The sequence below is a fragment of the Bombina bombina genome, chromosome 4 (genome assembly GCF_027579735.1).
Source record: "Bombina bombina isolate aBomBom1 chromosome 4, aBomBom1.pri, whole genome shotgun sequence".
NCBI classification, from domain to species: Eukaryota; Metazoa; Chordata; class Amphibia; order Anura; family Bombinatoridae; genus Bombina; species Bombina bombina.
The window spans coordinates 856,283,791-856,303,441 of NC_069502.1; the positions used below are offsets into that span (position 1 = coordinate 856,283,791).

Here is a 19,651-nt window from a genome sequence, read left to right on the forward strand (position 1 = left end):
TAGGTGGCGGCGATGTCCGGAGCGGCAGATTAGGGGTTAATAAATATAATGTAGGTGTCGGCAATGTTGGGGCAGCAGATTAGGGGTTAATAAGTGTAAGATTAGGGGTGTTTAGACTCGGGGTTCATGTTAGGGTGTTAGGTGTAAACATAAAATGTGTTTCCCCATAGGAATTAATGGGGCTGCGTTACTGAGCTAAACGCTGCTTTTTGGCATGTGTTAGACTTTTTCTCAGCCGGCTCTCCCCATTGATGTCTATGGGGAAATTGTGCACAAGCACGTACAACCAGCTCACCGCTGACTTAAAGGGACACTGTACTCAAAAATTTTCTTTCGTGATTCACATAGAGCATGCGGTTTTAAGCAACTTTCTAATTTACTCCTATTATCAAATTTTCTTCATTCTCTTGGTATGTTTATTTGAAAAGCAAGAATGTAAGTTTAGATGCCGGCCCATTTTTGTGAACAACCTGGGTTGTCCTTGCCGATTGGTCAGCACCAATAAACAAGTGCTGTCCATGGTACTGAAGCAAACATTTGCTGGCTCCTTAGCTGAGATGCCTTCTTTTTCAAATAAAGATAGCAAGAGAACTAATTAAAATTGATAATAGAAGTAAATTAGAAAGTTGCTTAAAATTGCATGCTCTATCTGAATCATGAAAGAAAAAATTTGGGTTCAGTGTCCCTTTAAGCAGCGCTGGTATTGGAGTGCAGTGTGGAGCAAAATTTCGCTCTACGCTCACTTCTTGCCTTTTAACGCCGGGTTTGTAAAAACCCGTAATACCAGCGCTGTATGTAAGTAAGCGGTTAGAAAAAACTGCACGTTAGCACCGCACAACTCATACGCAAAACTCGTAATCTGGCCATTCGTTTTTTATTTTTTGTAATTTAGTGTTTTTTTTATTTTACTTTAGGTTTTAGCGTAAGGCAGTTTAGGTTTTATTACACAGGTAAATTTGTATTTATTTTAACTAGGTAGTTAGTAAAAAGTTAATAAACTATTTACCAACTAGTCTACTTAGTTAAAATAAATACAAACTTACGTGTGAAATAAAAATAAAACCTAAGCTAGCTACACTATAACTATAATTTATATTGTAGCAAGCTTAGATTTTATTTCACATGTAAGTATGTATTTAGTTTTTATTTAGTTAATAATTGTAACTTTAATTTAGCTCTATTTTAATTATCCTAAAGTTAGGGGGTGTTAGGGCTAGGTTTACGTGTAAGGGTTAATAGTTTGATTTAGATTTTTGCAATGTGGGGGCTGGCGGTTTAGGGGTTAATAGTTTTATTTAGTTGCGGCGATGTCGGGAGCAGCGGAATAGGGGTTAATAGATGTATTACAGTGTGGTCGATGTTGGGGTGCAGTGGAATAGGGGTTAATAACGTTAGTATAGTGGCGGCGATATCGGAGGCAGCAGATTAGGGGTTAATAACATTATGTAGGTGTCGGCATTGTCGGGGGCAGTAGATTAGGGGTGTTTAGACTCAGGGTTTATGTTAGGGTGTTAGGTTTAAAAGTTATTTTTTTTCCCTTATAGACTTCTATGGGGCTGCGTTACAGAGCTTTTCTTTCCGCTATCGCAGGTGTTAGACTTTTTTCAGACACCTTCTCCCCATTGATGTCTATGGGGAAAGCATGCACGAGCACGTCAAAACAGCGCTTGTTTTTTGTGCGGTATGGAGCTTAAAAGCACCATATCGCACGCACAAGTCGGATTTTGAAAAACTTGTAATGGCTGCGCTATAGGGGGTTAAATAACGCAAATTTTCTTGCGTTTATTAATTTCCCTATAGCGCGCATAACTCGTAATCTAGCTGAAAGTAAGCTATAGTGCACCTTTATTACAACTGTTAAATTAAACTCTATCTAAAATATCGCTAACATTCCGGATGTATATACAAAGGAGAAAGTTTACCCTCACTTTAGATATAATTTGAATAATCTGTGTGAGTTATCAGTAATAATATCAGTCACAATTTTCCATAACATACGTATAATAGAGAGTTTCCCTCTGCATACAAACAGCCCCCTCCCCAGTACCTTATTTACAGATATATAATAGACAGCTTCTCTTTATCTTACACACACAGCCCACTCCCCAGTGCATTATATACAGATATATAATACTATGGACAGATTCCCTTTGTATTACACACACAGACCCCTCCCTAGTACATTAAATACATATATAAATTATAGAGAAGTTCCCTCTTAAATAAATACACAACCCCCTATACTAATATATATATTGTTACAAACTGCTATGTGTAACTGGCCCTTTAAATGGAAAATTGCCCTGCTTCCCTGGATTTTGGAAAAGCCTATTTGCCAGCCTCCTTCCTCATGACTATGGCCCCTGGAAGATTGTGCCCCTGAGAACATATTAACTTCTATTGGGTGTGTATGGCCCTTTAAGAACCATCTGGGGACATATTGTGACTTTGATGAACAATGCCCCTTTAAGACTATGTCCCCAGACCTGTGAAATGACTTGTCCCTGGCTTTCTCCCACTTGGTTCAGTTTCATTGTGTGCCATTAAGAGTTAAATTTTGTTCAGCTTCAAGAAACCTATTCTAAATACAAGTCTGCTGGGATTAGCTCTAATTAAGTTTAGTGATAAACTTTCCCATTGTCTAATCAGACTTCTAGTAGTGATAAGGTGGACTGCATTGTTTTATTGTGTGTAAAATGTTATCTGCTGAAGTAATGTTGTGGCCTGTCAAAGGGAGTGTCTCTCTATCTAATATCAAATGTGTGATGGGGGATTTTATGCCTCCCCCTGAGAGTGTCCTTTTTGCATGTAACCTCAATAAAAAGGAGGCTGTGTGCTCCAGCACATCAGACCTATTTTCTGTCCCTCTAACTTGCAGCTTTGACTCATGTTTGTAGGGGACAGCTTCAGCTAATATCACTACAGGGATTGCTGACTATGGTGCTGATGATTCTTTGGTGAGCGCTAGGAGCATCCTTTTCTACGGTCCAACTTCCAGCCAGCCTGGAGGCAACCGTAACATTTGGCGGCAGCGGTGGGATTGGCGTCCTAGCGCAAGGAGCAGCACCACAACAGCACTGGTATCGTAGGAGAGTTATTGAGGGCAACGCTAGCCACTGCGCAGCGTCCCTACCTACAGCAGCATGGAGCTGACAAGACACTATTCAGAACCCTGTGAAGAGCACCTCAACCTGATCCGTCGCTATGAGGGCGCGGATTTCGTTCCAGAGGTAAAGAGGCGGCTAGTCCGATATGGTCCAGACCCTGCACAGGAGGTAGTCAGTCGCATCATCCGGGAATTGGATACGGAGAACAAAGCGGCACGAGCCTTTGAGCGCCAACTGTGGAGTTTGAGGGTCTGGACACCTGGTCTCCAGCGAGAAAGTGAGTCACAGGGAGCGGAGAGCAACGACCTCCCTTCCCAGCGGCAGCCAGAGTTACAAGGAGAGGAGAGCAGCGACCTCCCTCCCCAGCGGCAGTATAGCGTGCAGAGGGAAGAGACAACCAGTCCCCTTCCCCAGCCAGAGATACCAGAGGCAGCAGGCCTCATAGACTGGTCCTGGCAGGACCCCCAGCAGGCAGGTGGAGATGGGACCGCAGTCTCTCTACCGGCCCTACAGGGATGCTGGGCAGGCGGCCCAGATCCCCAGCAACAGACCCAGCTACCGGGAGGGGAGAGCATCGACCTCCCTCCCCAGCCGGAGTGTGCCTTCCAGGGAGAGGAGACAACCGGTCTCTCTCCCCAGCCGCAGCATGTTCCACAGGAAGCGGAGAGCATCGACCTCCCTTCCCAACGGCCGCCGGAGTATCAGGAGGAGGAGGTAAGCCAATCTCCCCCTCCCCAGCTAACTCCTAACTTGGGCCCAGGGTTAACAGTGGAGATGTTGGCCCCCACTGACCCCCACGTTCCCTTTGCCACCGGGCAGGACTATGCCCCAATTCCCCCAGCAGAAGAGCTGGCATCAGGACAGAGCGCTGCTGGCCTCTGCCCTACAGACCCCCTTGTTACAGGACTGGCCTGCAAACCCCTCACCCCAGCAGAAGCGCTGGCACCAGGGCAGAGTGCCGCTGGCCTCTGCCCCCCAAGTACCATCAGCTATTTGCCCAGCTGCGCCAGGAAGGCAGAGGATGCTACCCTTTCATCCTATAACCTGGAACCTACAGGCCAGTACTACTTATTGTGGGGGGGCTACTGTGCTGCTAACGATTATTTGTGGGTGGGTTGCGAGACTAACTTAGGCACTGACCGACAGAAGGTCAGGTGCCTGGTTAGTCTCCCTCCAAAAGGGGAGATATGTTACAAACTGCTATGTGTAACTGGCCCTTTAAATGGAAAATTGCCCTGCTTCCCTGGATTTTGGAAAAGCCTATTTGCCAGCCTCCTTCCTCATGACTATGGCCCCTGGAAGATTGTGCCCCTGAGAACATATTAACTTCTATTGGGTGTGTATGGCCCTTTAAGAACCATCTGGGGACATATTGTGACTTTGATGAACAATGCCCCTTTAAGACTATGTCCCCAGACCTGTGAAATGACTTGTCCCTGGCTTTCTCCCACTTGGTTCAGTTTCATTGTGTGCCATTAAGAGTTAAATTTTGTTCAGCTTCAAGAAACCTATTCTAAATACAAGTCTGCTGGGATTAGCTCTAATTAAGTTTAGTGATAAACTTTCCCATTGTCTAATCAGACTTCTAGTAGTGATAAGGTGGACTGCATTGTTTTATTGTGTGTAAAATGTTATCTGCTGAAGTAATGTTGTGGCCTGTCAAAGGGAGTGTCTCTCTATCTAATATCAAATGTGTGATGGGGGATTTTATGCCTCCCCCTGAGAGTGTCCTTTTTGCATGTAACCTCAATAAAAAGGAGGCTGTGTGCTCCAGCACATCAGACCTATTTTCTGTCCCTCTAACTTGCAGCTTTGACTCATGTTTGTAGGGGACAGCTTCAGCTAATATCACTACAGGGATTGCTGACTATGGTGCTGATGATTCTTTGGTGAGCGCTAGGAGCATCCTTTTCTACGGTCCAACTTCCAGCCAGCCTGGAGGCAACCGTAACATATATATATATATATATATATATATATATATATATATATATATATATATATATATATATATATATATATATATGTGACGAAACCAATCTCGCCACTGTACATTGGAGGGCCTGTTATGGAACATTCTTTGGGCTGGAGGTACATGGGCTTAAGGATACCCAGAGACTGCATGAAAATATGGAATTTTATATGCTGGACACCCCATGTACTTTCATAACTCTGTCTTATGTCTATGTCACCCTGTATCCATAAATACAGGATGGGTACAGGGTGTGAGTGCACCTTTTGGGAGCAATTGTGACTCTATAAGCCAAGTGGGCATAAAAGACTTTATAGCTAATAAGAACTGTTCCTATATTCTGTAATAAGATGTATTCTATGTATGTTTCAGATCTGATTGTGTCTCAGGAGTCTGTCTGGGTAAACTGATTGTGTCCTTGTGTGATTATGTTAACTAGACTGCCCAACATCAGATTGTCTGAGTAAACGTTCTTCCCTAGTTAATTAACTTAATATGTTAATCTGTTTTACCTGTGAATAGACAATTGTTAGAGGTTTGATGCATTGTTCATATGTTTGCTTTACTGTTAAACCAATGCCCTCTGTAACCTGAAGCCAGGGTGTATAAATCTGTGTGCTGCCTTCAAATAAAGTAGTTATTCTTTTTTAAACCTGAAATGTGGAGCTTGGTCTCATGTTTGCAGGGAAACTGGCTGGGTTGTGAATTGCTGATTCCCTATGCAGGACATTGTTCATCTGGTATTAACCCTTGGTACACTGTTGGTACCGTAACATTGGTGGCAGCGACGGAATGAACCTTATCGCCCAGAAGAGCAACTACACAAGCCAGTAACCTCAGGAAGAGGGGGATTATTACAATACTGACTAAGATGGAAAAGAGAAAAGTACATTTTGCAGCTTTTAAAAACTTCCTGGAAACAGAAGGAGAGATTGATGGGTACCTTGCGGATTTTGAGAGGCAATGTGCACTACACAAGGTACCCGCAGAGGACTGGGTCACGATATTATCTGGAAAATTATCCGGCCGGGCCAGAGAGGCTTTTCGGGCCATTCCAGATGAGGAAGTCAGGGATTATAATACTGTAAAAGAGGCTCTGCTCTCCAGGTATGCGGTTACACCGGAGGCATACAGGAGGCGGTTCAGAGACACTGTTAAATTAGCTGGAGATTCCTACCTTGAGTGGGCATGTAAGGTGCACCGCACAGCAGCTCACTGGATAGCGGGGTGCCAAGCCATATCTGGGGAAGAGGTGCTGCAGCTATTCCTGTTGGAACATTGCTTCGACAAATTACCCGCAGGAGTCCGAGAGTGGGTTCGGGACCGTAAACCCTCCACCCTGCAGGAAGCGGCTCGCTTGGCAGATGAGTATACGGATGCCCGCAAACTGGACACTGCTACCACTAAGCCCCCTGCTAGAGTGGAGTACAGACCCCCAGTCACCCCAGCAGCTGCCAGTTACCAAACCCCGGCGCACCACTATACCACACGGCCTCCGGCCACAAACTACCCTCAGAGAGCCCTGCGGTGCTACTCACAACCTATTCGGTGCTTTAGATGTAAGCAACTAGGGCACAAAAGACCAGAGTGTCCCCTAAACGCAGCGAACCAAGCGCAGTCCTGGAGAAGACCCGCCGGCGGAATCCCACGTAATCCTCAGCCTGCGGCCCGCTACGTAGAGGCGCAAGAATGCTGGAGCATCCTACATGAGGCAGACCTTGTGCAAGCTGCCCACCGGAATAACCGGCAACTGGTTAAAGTGAATGGGAAGAAGGTCAGTGGTCTACGGGATACTGGTGCTACCATGACCTTGCTTCAAAAGAACTTGGTGTCTGAGAAACAGTACACTGGAGACACTGTGGCTGTGAGGGTAGCAGGGGGCGATGTGTTCAGCCTACCTGTTGCCAGGGTACATTTGGATTGGGGAGTGGGCGCTAGACCTGTGAATGTGGGGGTCAAGAAGGACTTACCTGCTGATGTTCTTCTTGGAAATGACTTGGCCCCCCTTGTTTCTGCCTACGCTCCTATGGGTCCCGCTGATGTTAACTCTGTGACTACCCGTGCCCAGATCTGTGCAGCAGAGACTGACCCACCTGCTGCTAAGCCCCAGGACGCTGAGCTCAGTAAATCTCTATCCGCTATTGATATGTGGAGGTCCCGTTACAATGCGCTGATGAAGGAGAAGAGGAGCGCAGAGGAAAAAGCACGTTTAGAACAGGAATCTCTGCTAGACAAGCTGCACCGACAGACTGCAGAAAACACCAGCTTGAGAGTGGAACATGAAACATTAAAGAAAAACTTAGTGACACTGGAGGAGAAGCTGACGCTGGCTCATAGTGAGGTGCTGCAACTCAAGGGCACCCTATGTCAGTATGAAGGGATTGTGGATACCTATAAAGAGCAGGTACAGAAAACTCGTAAAGAAGCTGATGTGATTTTGAAGGACTGTTTGGCCCTGGTCTGGGCACTGAGGAATTTGAACCCTTGTTTGTATGGACAGGAATTCTCTCTCATAACGGGAATACAGATGGATTGTCCCAGCAAACTGACATGCCTACCAGGCGCTCTGGTGGTATATGGCACAGTACATACCCTGGACAGCCGAGCATGACAAACCAGAGGGAGAGGAGTTTGATGGTCCTGTCCCCCAGCAACACGGCTGTTACAAACTGCTATTTGTGACTGGCCCTTTGAATGGAAGGTTGCCCTGCTTCCCTGGATTTTGGAGAAGCCTATTTGCCAGCCTCCTTCCACATGACTATGGCCCCTGGAAGATTGTGCCCCTGAGGACATATTGACTTTTGTTGGGTGTGTGTGTGGCCCTTTAAGAACCATCTGGGGACATATTGTGACTTTGATGAACAATGCCCCTTTAAGACTATGTCCCCAGACCTGTGAAATGACTTGTCCCTGGCTTTCTCCCACTTGGTTCAGTTTCATTGTGTGCCATTAAGAGTTAAATTTTGTTCAGCTTCAAGAAACCTATTCTAAATACAAGTCTGCTGGGATTAGCTCTAATTAGGTTTAGTGATCAACTTTCCCATTGTCTAATCAGACTAGTATTGATAAGGTGGACTGCATTGTTTTATTGTGTGTAATGTTATCTGCTGAAGTAAATGTTGTGGCCTGTCAAAGGGAGTGTCTCTCTATCTAATATCAAATGTGTGATGGGGGATTTTATGCCTCCCCCTGAGAGTGTCCTGTTTGCATGTAACCTCAATAAAAAGCAGGCTGTGTGCTCCAGCACATCAGACCTATTTTTGACCCTCTAACTTGCAGCTTTGACTCATGTTTGTAGGGGACAGCTTATAATCACTACAGGGATTGCTATGTTTTTCATACTCCCTTAGCTACAGGGATTGCTACAGAAGCAAGAGGTTCGCCTACTGGAGCCTGGTCGTAGGTCCAGGGCGCAGAGCAGACGGCGAGATACCAGCCCAGCAGCAGTGGTTCATATAGTCTGCATTACTGATGGTGGCTACGCAGCAGTTATAGTGTCCACGGTGCTGCTGCTCCTTTGGTGAGCGCTAGGAGCATCCTTTTCTACGGTCCAACTTCCAGCCAGCCTGGAGGCAACCGTAACATTTGGTGGCAGCGGTGGGATTGGCGTCCTAGCGCAAGGAGCAGCACCACAACAGCACTGGTATCGTAGGAGAGTAATTGAGGGCAACGCTAGCCACTGCGCAGCGTCCCTACCTACAGCAGCATGGAGCTGACAAGATACTGGTCAGAACCATGTGAAGAGCACCTCAACCGGATCCGTCGCTATGAGGGCGCGGATTTCGTTCCAGAAGTAAAGAGGCGGCTAGTCCGATATGGTCCAGACCCTGCACAGGAGGTAGTCAGTCGCCTCATCCGGGAATTGGCTACGGAGAACAAAGCGGCACGAGCCTTTGAGCGCCAACTGTGGAGTTTGAGGGTATGGACACCTGGTCTCTCTCCCCAGCCGCAGCATGTTCCACAGGGAGAGGGGAGCAGCGACCTCCCTCCCCAGCGGCAGTATACTGTGCAGAGGGAAGAGACAACCGGTCTCCTTCCCCAACCCCAACCAGAGATACCAGAGGCAGCAGGCCTCATAGACTGGTCCTGGGAGGACCCCCAGCAGGCAGGTGGAGATGGGACCGCAGTCTCTCTACCGGCCCTACAGGGATGCTGGGCAGGCGGCCCAGATCCCCAGCGACAGACCCAGCTACAGGGAGGGGAAAGCATCGACCTCCCTCCCCAGCCGGAGTGTGCCTTCCAGGGAGAGGAGACAACCGGTCTCTCTCCCCAGCCGCAGCATGTTCCACAGGAAGCGGAGAGCATCGACCTCCCTTCCCAACGGCCGCCGGAGTATCAGGAGGAGGAGGTAAGCCAATCTCCCCCTCCCCAGCTAACTCCTAACTTGGGCCCAGGGTTAACAGTGGAGATGTTAACCCCCACTGACCCCCACGTTCCCTTTGCCACCGGGCAGGACTATGCCCCAATTCCCCCAGCAGAAGAGCTGGCATCAGGACAGAGCACTGCTGGCCTCTGCCCTACAGACCTTGTCCTTGTTACAGGACTGGCCTGCAAACCCCTCACCCCAGAAGAAGCGCTGGCACCAGGGCAGAGTGCCGCTGGCCTCTGCCCCCCAAGTACCATCAGCTATTTGCCCAGCTGCGCCAGGAAGGCAGAGGATGCTACACTGTCATCCTATAACCTGGAACTTACAGGCCAGTGCTACTTGTTGTGGGGGGGCTGCTTTGCTGCTAGTGTTTATTTGTGGGTGGGTTGCGAGACTAACTTAGGCACTGACCGACAGAAGGTCAGGTGCCTGGTTAGTCTCCCTCCAAAAGGGGAGATATGTTACAAACTGCTATTTGTGACTGGCCCTTTGAATGGAAGGTTGCCCTGCTTCCCTGGATTTTGGAGAAGCCTATTTGCCAGCCTCCTTCCACATGACTATGGCCCCTGGAAGATTGTGCCCCTGAGGACATATTGACTTTTGTTGGGTGTGTGTGTGGCCCTTTAAGAACCATCTGGGGACATATTGTGACTTTGATGAACAATGCCCCTTTAAGACTATGTCCCCAGACCTGTGAAATGACTTGTCCCTGGCTTTCTCCCACTTGGTTCAGTTTCATTGTGTGCCATTAAGAGTTAAATTTTGTTCAGCTTCAAGAAACCTATTCTAAATACAAGTCTGCTGGGATTAGCTCTAATTAGGTTTAGTGATCAACTTTCCCATTGTCTAATCAGACTAGTATTGATAAGGTGGACTGCATTGTTTTATTGTGTGTAATGTTATCTGCTGAAGTAAATGTTGTGGCCTGTCAAAGGGAGTGTCTCTCTATCTAATATCAAATGTGTGATGGGGGATTTTATGCCTCCCCCTGAGAGTGTCCTGTTTGCATGTAACCTCAATAAAAAGCAGGCTGTGTGCTCCAGCACATCAGACCTATTTTTGACCCTCTAACTTGCAGCTTTGACTCATGTTTGTAGGGGACAGCTTATAATCACTACAGGGATTGCTATGTTTTTCATACTCCCTTAGCTACAGGGATTGCTACAGAAGCAAGAGGTTCGCCTACTGGAGCCTGGTCGTAGGTCCAGGGCGCAGAGCAGACGGCGAGATACCAGCCCAGCAGCAGTGGTTCATATAGTCTGCATTACTGATGGTGGCTACGCAGCAGTTATAGTGTCCACGGTGCTGCTGCTCCTTTGGTGAGCGCTAGGAGCATCCTTTTCTACGGTCCAACTTCCAGCCAGCCTGGAGGCAACCGTAACAACGGCTGTTTAGCCAAAGGGGAGACGATTGGTCTCCCCCTCCAGCAGCACAGCTATGTATCCAAAGGGGAGACAGTCGGTCTCCCCCTCCAGCAACCAGGCTCCCACCAGGCTACTTCCATGGTAGTGCTGGCACCCGGGCAGAGTACAGCTGGTCTCTGCCCACCTCGCAACCCACCAATTCAGCGTACCAGTCCCCCACACAGCTGTGGTGAGGCACCTGGACATGGACAAGTTTTCCCCGTACTCAGGTGTAGTAACCATTTATTGTGGGTGGGCTGTACTACTAATTGTGTTTTATGGGTGGGTTGCTGGACTAACCAGGGCACTGACCGGCAGGAGGTCAGATACCCTGTTAGTCTGTTTGGAAAAGGGGAGAGATGTGACGAAACCAATCTCGCCACTGTACATTGGAGGGCCTGTTATGGAACATTCTTTGGGCTGGAGGTACATGGGCTTAAGGATACCCAGAGACTGCATGAAAATATGGAATTTTATATGCTGGACACCCCATGTACTTTCATAACTCTGTCTTATGTCTATGTCACCCTGTATCCATAAATACAGGATGGGTACAGGGTGTGAGTGCACCTTTTGGGAGCAATTGTGACTCTATAAGCCAAGTGGGCATAAAAGACTTTATAGCTAATAAGAACTGTTCCTATATTCTGTAATAAGATGTATTCTATGTATGTTTCAGATCTGATTGTGTCTCAGGAGTCTGTCTGGGTAAACTGATTGTGTCCTTGTGTGATTATGTTAACTAGACTGCCCAACATCAGATTGTCTGAGTAAACGTTCTTCCCTAGTTAATTAACTTAATATGTTAATCTGTTTTACCTGTGAATAGACAATTGTTAGAGGTTTGATGCATTGTTCATATGTTTGCTTTACTGTTAAACCAATGCCCTCTGTAACCTGAAGCCAGGGTGTATAAATCTGTGTGCTGCCTTCAAATAAAGTAGTTATTCTTTTTTAAACCTGAAATGTGGAGCTTGGTCTCATGTTTGCAGGGAAACTGGCTGGGTTGTGAATTGCTGATTCCCTATGCAGGACATTGTTCATCTGGTATTAACCCTTGGTACACTGTTGGTACCGTAACAATATATATATATATATATATATATATATATACACACACACACACACTGTATATCATAGAGAAGTTCCCTTCTCCTCTCTCTCACACACACACACAGCCCCCTCCCCAGGTCCTTATATACAGACATATAATATTTTAGAGAGGTTGCCTCTGCCTCACACACATACAGGCCCCTCCCCAGTACCTTATATACAGATATATATTATAGAGAGGTTGCCTACGCCTCACACACATACAGCCCCCTCCCCAGTACCTTATATACAGATATATATTATAGAGAGGTTGCCTACGCCTCACACACATACAGCCCCCTCCCAGTACCTTATATACAGATATATAATATTTTAGACAGGTTACCTCTGTCTCACACACATATCCCTCTACCTTATATACAGATACTAAATATTATAGAGAAATTCCCTGTGCCTCACATACAAAGCCTTTTCCCAGCAGCTTGTATACAGAGTTTAGAGAAAAGAACCATATTTCACTTTTACACATGCAGAGTCTTCTCCCCAGTACCTTGTATAATATTATAGAAATATTCCCTCTGCCGACACACACAGATTGCACCGATTACATTATAAACAGACTTATAACACTATAGAGAGTGTTATATGTCTCTTTATAGTTATATACACACTCAGACCTTCCCCAAAACCTTATCACAGACATATAACACTACAGAAAGGTATCACCTACACACACGCTCAGCACCTCCCCAGCGCCTTATACACAGACATATAACACTACAGAAAGGTACTCCCTACTACACACACGCTCAGTACCTCCCCAGCGCCTTATACACAGACATATAACACTACAGAAAGGTACTCCCTACTACACACACGCTCAGCACCTCCCCAGCGCCTTATACACAGACATATAACACTATAGAGGTACTATCTGTCTCACACACACATTATACACAGCAACATATACATCTCTCCAGCACCTTATACACAGACATAACACTATAGAGAGGCATAATTTGTCTCACACACACAGCCCCTTATACGCAGACACATAACACTATAAAGAGGTACCATCTGTCTCACACACATATATATATATATATATATATATACCACTATAGAGAGGTACCATGTCACACACAGCCCTTCCCCACCACCTTATAACACTATATACAGGTGTCTCACACTCAGACCGGCTCTCCCCAGTACTTGATACACAGACATTTAACGCTATAAAGAGGTAAAATCTGTCTCACACACAGACCCTCCCTAGCACCTTATACACAGACATATAACACTATAGAGAGGTACCATCTGTCACACATACAGTAACTTATACACAGACATATAACACTATAGAGAGGTACCATCTGTCACACACACAGTAACCTATACACAGACATATAACACTATAGAGAGGTACCATCTGTCACACACACACACACACACACATTATACACAGACATATAACACTATAGAGAGGTACCATCTGTCACACACACAGTAACCTATACACAGACATATAACAATATATAGAGGCACCATCTGTCTCACACATCACAACTCCTCAGCACCTTATACACATTCATACAACACTATAGAGAGGCGCCATCTGTCTCACACACAGCCCCTCACAGGGCCTTATACACAGATATATAACAGTATAGAGTGGTACCATCTGTCTTAGACTCACAACACCTCTCCCCAGCACCTTTATACACAGACATATAACACTATAGAGAGGTACCATCTATCTCAGGAACACACATCCATATATATATATATATATATATATATAACACTATAGAGAGGCACTGTCTATACACAGACATATTAATACTACAGAATGGTAACATCTATCACACACACCATCCCTTCCCAGAACCTTATACACAGATACATAACACTATAGAGAGGTACCATCTGTCTCACACACAGCCCCTCACAGGGCCTTATACACAGACATATAACAATATATAGAGATACCATCTGTCTCACACATCACAACTCCTCAGCACCTTATACACATTCATACAACACTATAGAGAGGCGCCATCTGTCTCACACGCAGCCCCTCACAGGGCCTTATACACAGATATATAACAGTATAGAGTGGTACCATCTGTCTTAGACTCACAACACCTCTCCCCAGCACCTTATACACAGACAGATAACAATATAGAGAGGTACCATCTATCTCACACTCACATCACCTCTCCACACTCCTTATACACAGACATATAACACTGTAGAGAGGTACCATATATCTTACACTCACATCACCTGTCCCCAGCACCTTATACACAGACAAATAACACTGTAGAGAGGTACCATCTATCACACTCACATTACCTCTCCCCAGCACCTTATACACAGACATATAACACTGTAGAGAGGTACCATCTATCTGACACTCACATCACCTCTCCCCAGCACCTTATACACAGTCATATAACACTGTAGAGAGGTACCATCTATATCATACTCGCATCACCTCTCCCAAGCACCTTATACACAGACAAATAACACTGTAGAGAGCTGCCATCAGTACAAATACACAGCACCTTATACACAGACATATAACACTGTAGAGAGGTACCATCTATATCATACTCACATCACCTCTCCCCAGCACCTTATACACAGACATATAACACTGTAGAGAGGTACCATCTATATCACACTCACATCACCTCTCCCCAGCACCTTATACACAGACATATAACACTGTAGAGAGGTACATCAGTACAAACACACAGCACCTTATACACATACATATAACACTGTAGAGAGGTACCATCTATCTCACACTCACATCACCTCTCCCCAGCACCTTATACACAGACATATAACACTATATAGAGGTACCATCTGTCTCACACATCACCACTCCCCAGCACCTTATACACAGACATATAACACTATATAGAGGTACCATCTGTCTCACACATCACCACTCCCCAGCACCTTATACAAATTCATACAACACTATAGAGAGGCGCCATCTGTCTCACAAACAGACCCTCACAGGGCCTTATACACAGACATATAACACTGTAGAGAGGTACCATCTATCTCACATCACCTCTCCTCAGCACCTTATACACAGTCATATAACACTGTAGAGAGGTACCATCTATCTCACACTCACATCACCTCTCCCCAGCACCTTATACACAGACATATAACACTGTAGAGAGCTGCCATCAGTACAAACACACAGCACCTTATACACAGACATATAACACTGTAGAGAGCTGCCATCAGTACAAACACACAGCACCTTATACACAGACATATAACACTGTAGAGAGGTACCATCTATCTCCCACTCACATCACCTCTCCTCAGCACCTTATACACAGACATATAACACTGTAGAGAGGTACCATCTATATCATACTCACATCACCTCTCCCCAGCACTTTATACACAGACATAACACTGTAGAGAGGTACCATCTATATCATACTCACATCACCTCTCCCCAGCACCTTATACACAGACATAACACTGTAGAGAGGTACCATCTATCTCACACTCACATCACCTCTCCCCAGCACCTTATACACAGTCATATAACACTGTAGAGAGGTACCATCTATCTCACACTCACATCACCTGTCCTCAGCACCTTATACACAGTCATATAACACTGTAGAGAGGTACCATCTATCTCACACTCACATCACCTGTCCTCAGCACCTTATACACAGACATAACACTGTAGAGAGGTACCATCTATCTCACACTCACATCACCTCTCCCCAGCACCTTATACACAGTCATATAACACTGTAGAGAGGTACCATCTATCTCACACTCACATCACCTGTCCTCAGCACCTTATACACAGACATATAACACTGTAGAGAGGTACCATCTATCTCACACTCACATCACCTGTCCTCAGCACCTTATACACAGACATATAACACTGTAGAGAGGTACCATCAGTACAAACACACAGCACCTTATACACAGACATATAACACTGTAGAGAGGTACCATCTATATAGAGAGGTACCATCTATATCACACTCACATCACCTCTCCCCAGCACCTTATACACAGTCATATAACACTGTAGAGAGGTACCATCTATATCACACTCACATCACCTCTCCCCAGCACCTTATACACAGACATATAACACTGTAGAGAGGTGCCATCTATCTCACACTCACATTAACTCTCCCCAGCACCTTATACACAGTCATATAACACTGTAGAGAGGTACCATCTATCTCACATCACCTCTCCTCAGCACCTTATACACAGTCATATAACACTGTAGAGAGGTACCATCTATCTCGCACTCACATCACCTCTCCCCAGCACCTTATACACAGACATATAACACTGTAGAGAGCTGCCATCAGTACAAACACACAGCACCTTATACACAGACATATAACACTGTAGAGAGCTGCCATCAGTACAAACACACAGCACCTTATACACAGACATATAACACTGTAGAGAGGTACCATCTATCTCCCACTCACATCACCTCTCCTCGGCACCTTATACACAGACATATAACACTGTAGAGAGGTACCATCTATATCATACTCACATCACCTCTCCCCAGCACCTTATACACAGACATAACACTGTAGAGAGGTACCATCTATATCACACTCACATCACCTCTCCCCAGCACCTTATACACAGTCATATAACACTGTAGAGAGGTACCATCTATCTCACACTCACATCACCTGTCCTCAGCACCTTATACACAGTCATATAACACTGTAGAGAGGTACCATCTAACTCACATCACCTCTCCCCAGCACCTTATACACAGTCATATAACACTGTAGAGAGGTACCATCTATCTCACACTCACATCACCTGTCCTCAGCACCTTATACACAGTCATATAACACTGTAGAGAGGTACCATCTAACTCACATCACCTCTCCCCAGCACCTTATACACAGTCATATAACACTGTAGAGAGGTACCATCTATCTCACACTCACATCACCTGTCCTCAGCACCTTATACACAGACATATAACACTGTAGAGAGGTACCATCTATCTCACACTCACATCACCTGTCCTCAGCACCTTATACACAGTCATATAACACTGTAGAGAGGTACCATCTATCTCACACTCACATCACCTGTCCTCAGCACCTTATACACAGACATATAACACTGTAGAGAGGTACCATCAGTACAAACACACAGCACCTTATACACAGACATATAACACTGTAGAGAGGTACCATCTATATAGAGAGGTACCATCTATATCACACTCACATCACCTCTCCCCAGCACCTTATACACAGTCATATAACACTGTAGAGAGGTGCCATCTATCTCACACTCACATTAACTCTCCCCAGCACCTTATACACAGTCATATAACACTGTAGAGAGGTGCCATCAGAACAAACACACAGCACCTTATACACAGACATAAAACACTACAGAGCTACACACACGACACAGTTGCACTATGCGAATTACACACATCAGTCATTATGTACTTACCGCACTAAACACACCAGGCAAGCAGGTACAGAGCTGAAAGGGACACTGAACCCAATTTTTTTTATTTCATGATTCAGATAGAGCATGCAATTTTAAGCAACTTTCTAATTTACCCCTATTATCATGTTTTCTTCATTCTCTTGCTATCTTTATTTGAAAAGCAAGAATGTAAGTTTAGAAGCCGGACCATTTATGGTTCACAACCTGGGTTGTGCTTGCTGATTGGTGGATACATGATAAGCAAGTGCTGTCAAGGGTTCTGAACAAAAATTGTCTGGCGCCTTAGCTTAGATGCTATCTTTTTCAAATAAAAACAAAAAGAGAACAAAGAAAAATTGATAATAGGAGAAAATTAGAAAGTTGTTTAAAATTGCATGCTCTATCTGAATCATGAACAAAATGGGGTTTAGTATCCCTTAATTCAATAGCTCCACCCACTCCCTTATACATAGTGTATAGTGATTTCGCCACCCTATACAGATATATAATGTTATAGAGTTATAGATATATAATGTTATATACCTTATATACAGAGATATGATATTACAGAGGTTCCCCACACAACCTACCCAGTAATTTGTATACAGATATATATTATAGACAGGTTCCCTCTGTCTCACACAAAGCTAACTCCTTAGTACCTTTATATATATATATATATATATATATATATATATATATATATATATATATATATTATAGTCAGACTCGCTCTGCCTCACACACAGCTCCCTTCCCATTACCTTACATAGAGATAGTAACACACTGTAACACACATCTCCCCAGTGCTTTATACACAGACACGTCACCAACTAGAAATGTACTTACAAGAAACCACCGTATTGAGAGCTGAGACGATAGCAGCTTGTTCCGTAAACCAGTAACTACATCATGACCGCAGCGATCAAAGGATACAAACAGCTACAGTAAGCTGAGTGAACTATAGTTTCCCGCCCATCTACTTCCGGTAGTTCTAGTTACAGGATGGTCACAACAGCCATGTGACTTGTGCTGTCACATCCATGTCCTTGTGCTGGAAGGGAACTAGCTGCACTCTATTTGCTAACAACATGGCAGATTCATAAATGTAAATATCAGCAAAGACCCGCTGTATAGTGTTATATACCCGCATATGATGTACTAAAGAAAGTGTGTGTGAGTGTGTCTATTAGGCAGCATCTACCGGGGAGAGACTTGATTGTTTAAATGTGAGGTAGAGGGAGCCTCTCTGTAGTAGTATACATCTTTGTATAAGGTACAGGGTAGGGGGCTGTGTGTAAGGCAGAGTGTACCTCTCTCTCTATATATATATGTGTATAAGGTACTGGGAGAGATTTGATTGTGTATATGTGAGGTAGAGGGAGCCTCTCTGTAGTAGTATATATATTTGTATAAGGTGCAGGGGGCTGTGTGTAAGGCAGAGTGAATCTCTCTCTCACGGTAGGGGGCTGTGTTGTAAGGCAGAGTGTAGCTCTCTATATATCTATGTATAAGGTACTGGGAGAGATCTGATTGTGTATATGTAAGGTAGAGGGAGCCTCTCTGTAGTAGTATATATCTTTGTATAAGGTACAGGGTAGGGGGCTGTGTTGTAAGGCAGAGTGTAGCTCTCTATATATATATATGTGTATAAGGTACTGGGAGAGATCTGATTATGTATATGTGAGGTAGAGGGAGCCTCTCTGTAGTAGTATATATATTTGTATAAGGTGCAGGGGGCTGTGTGTAAGGCAGAGTGAATCTCTCTCTCACGGTAGGGGGCTGTGTTGTAAGGCAGAGTGTAGCTCTCTATATATCTATGTATAAGGTACTGGGAGAGATCTGATTGTGTATATGTAAGTTAGAGGGAGCCTCTCTGTAGTAGTATATATCTTTGTATAAGGTACAGGGTAGGGGACTGTTTTGTAAGGCAGAGTGAACCTCTCTGGGAGAGAGCTGATTATGTGTGTGTGTGTGAGAGAATCTCTCTCTAATATAATATATTTGTATATACAGTACTGGTATCGAGCTGGTTGTGTGTGAGAGACATAATCTCTGTAATACTATATATCTCTATATACAGTATTGGGAGAGAGCTGATTATGTGTGTGTGAGATAATCTCTCTCTAATATTATATATTTCTATATAAGGTACTGGGAGGGAGCTGATTGTGTGTATGTGAGGCAGAGGGAACCCCTCTATAATATTATATATCGGTGTATAAGGTCAGTGTTCTCCACAGAAAATGTTGCC

The 19,651-nt window shown here is 44.8% G+C and overlaps 1 protein-coding gene across 1 annotated transcript in view; it reads right to left on the minus strand.

Annotated features, from left to right (window-relative positions):
* Positions 1-18,371, minus strand: part of LOC128657299 (zinc finger protein 845) — a 143,278-nt gene extending 124,907 nt beyond the window's left edge. Inside the window, exon 1 of the mRNA XM_053711588.1 lies at positions 18,247-18,371. The gene's annotated coding sequence lies outside the window, so the exon portion shown is untranslated. The remainder of the gene's footprint in view (positions 1-18,246) is intronic.
* Positions 18,372-19,651: the final 1,280 nt, after the last annotated feature.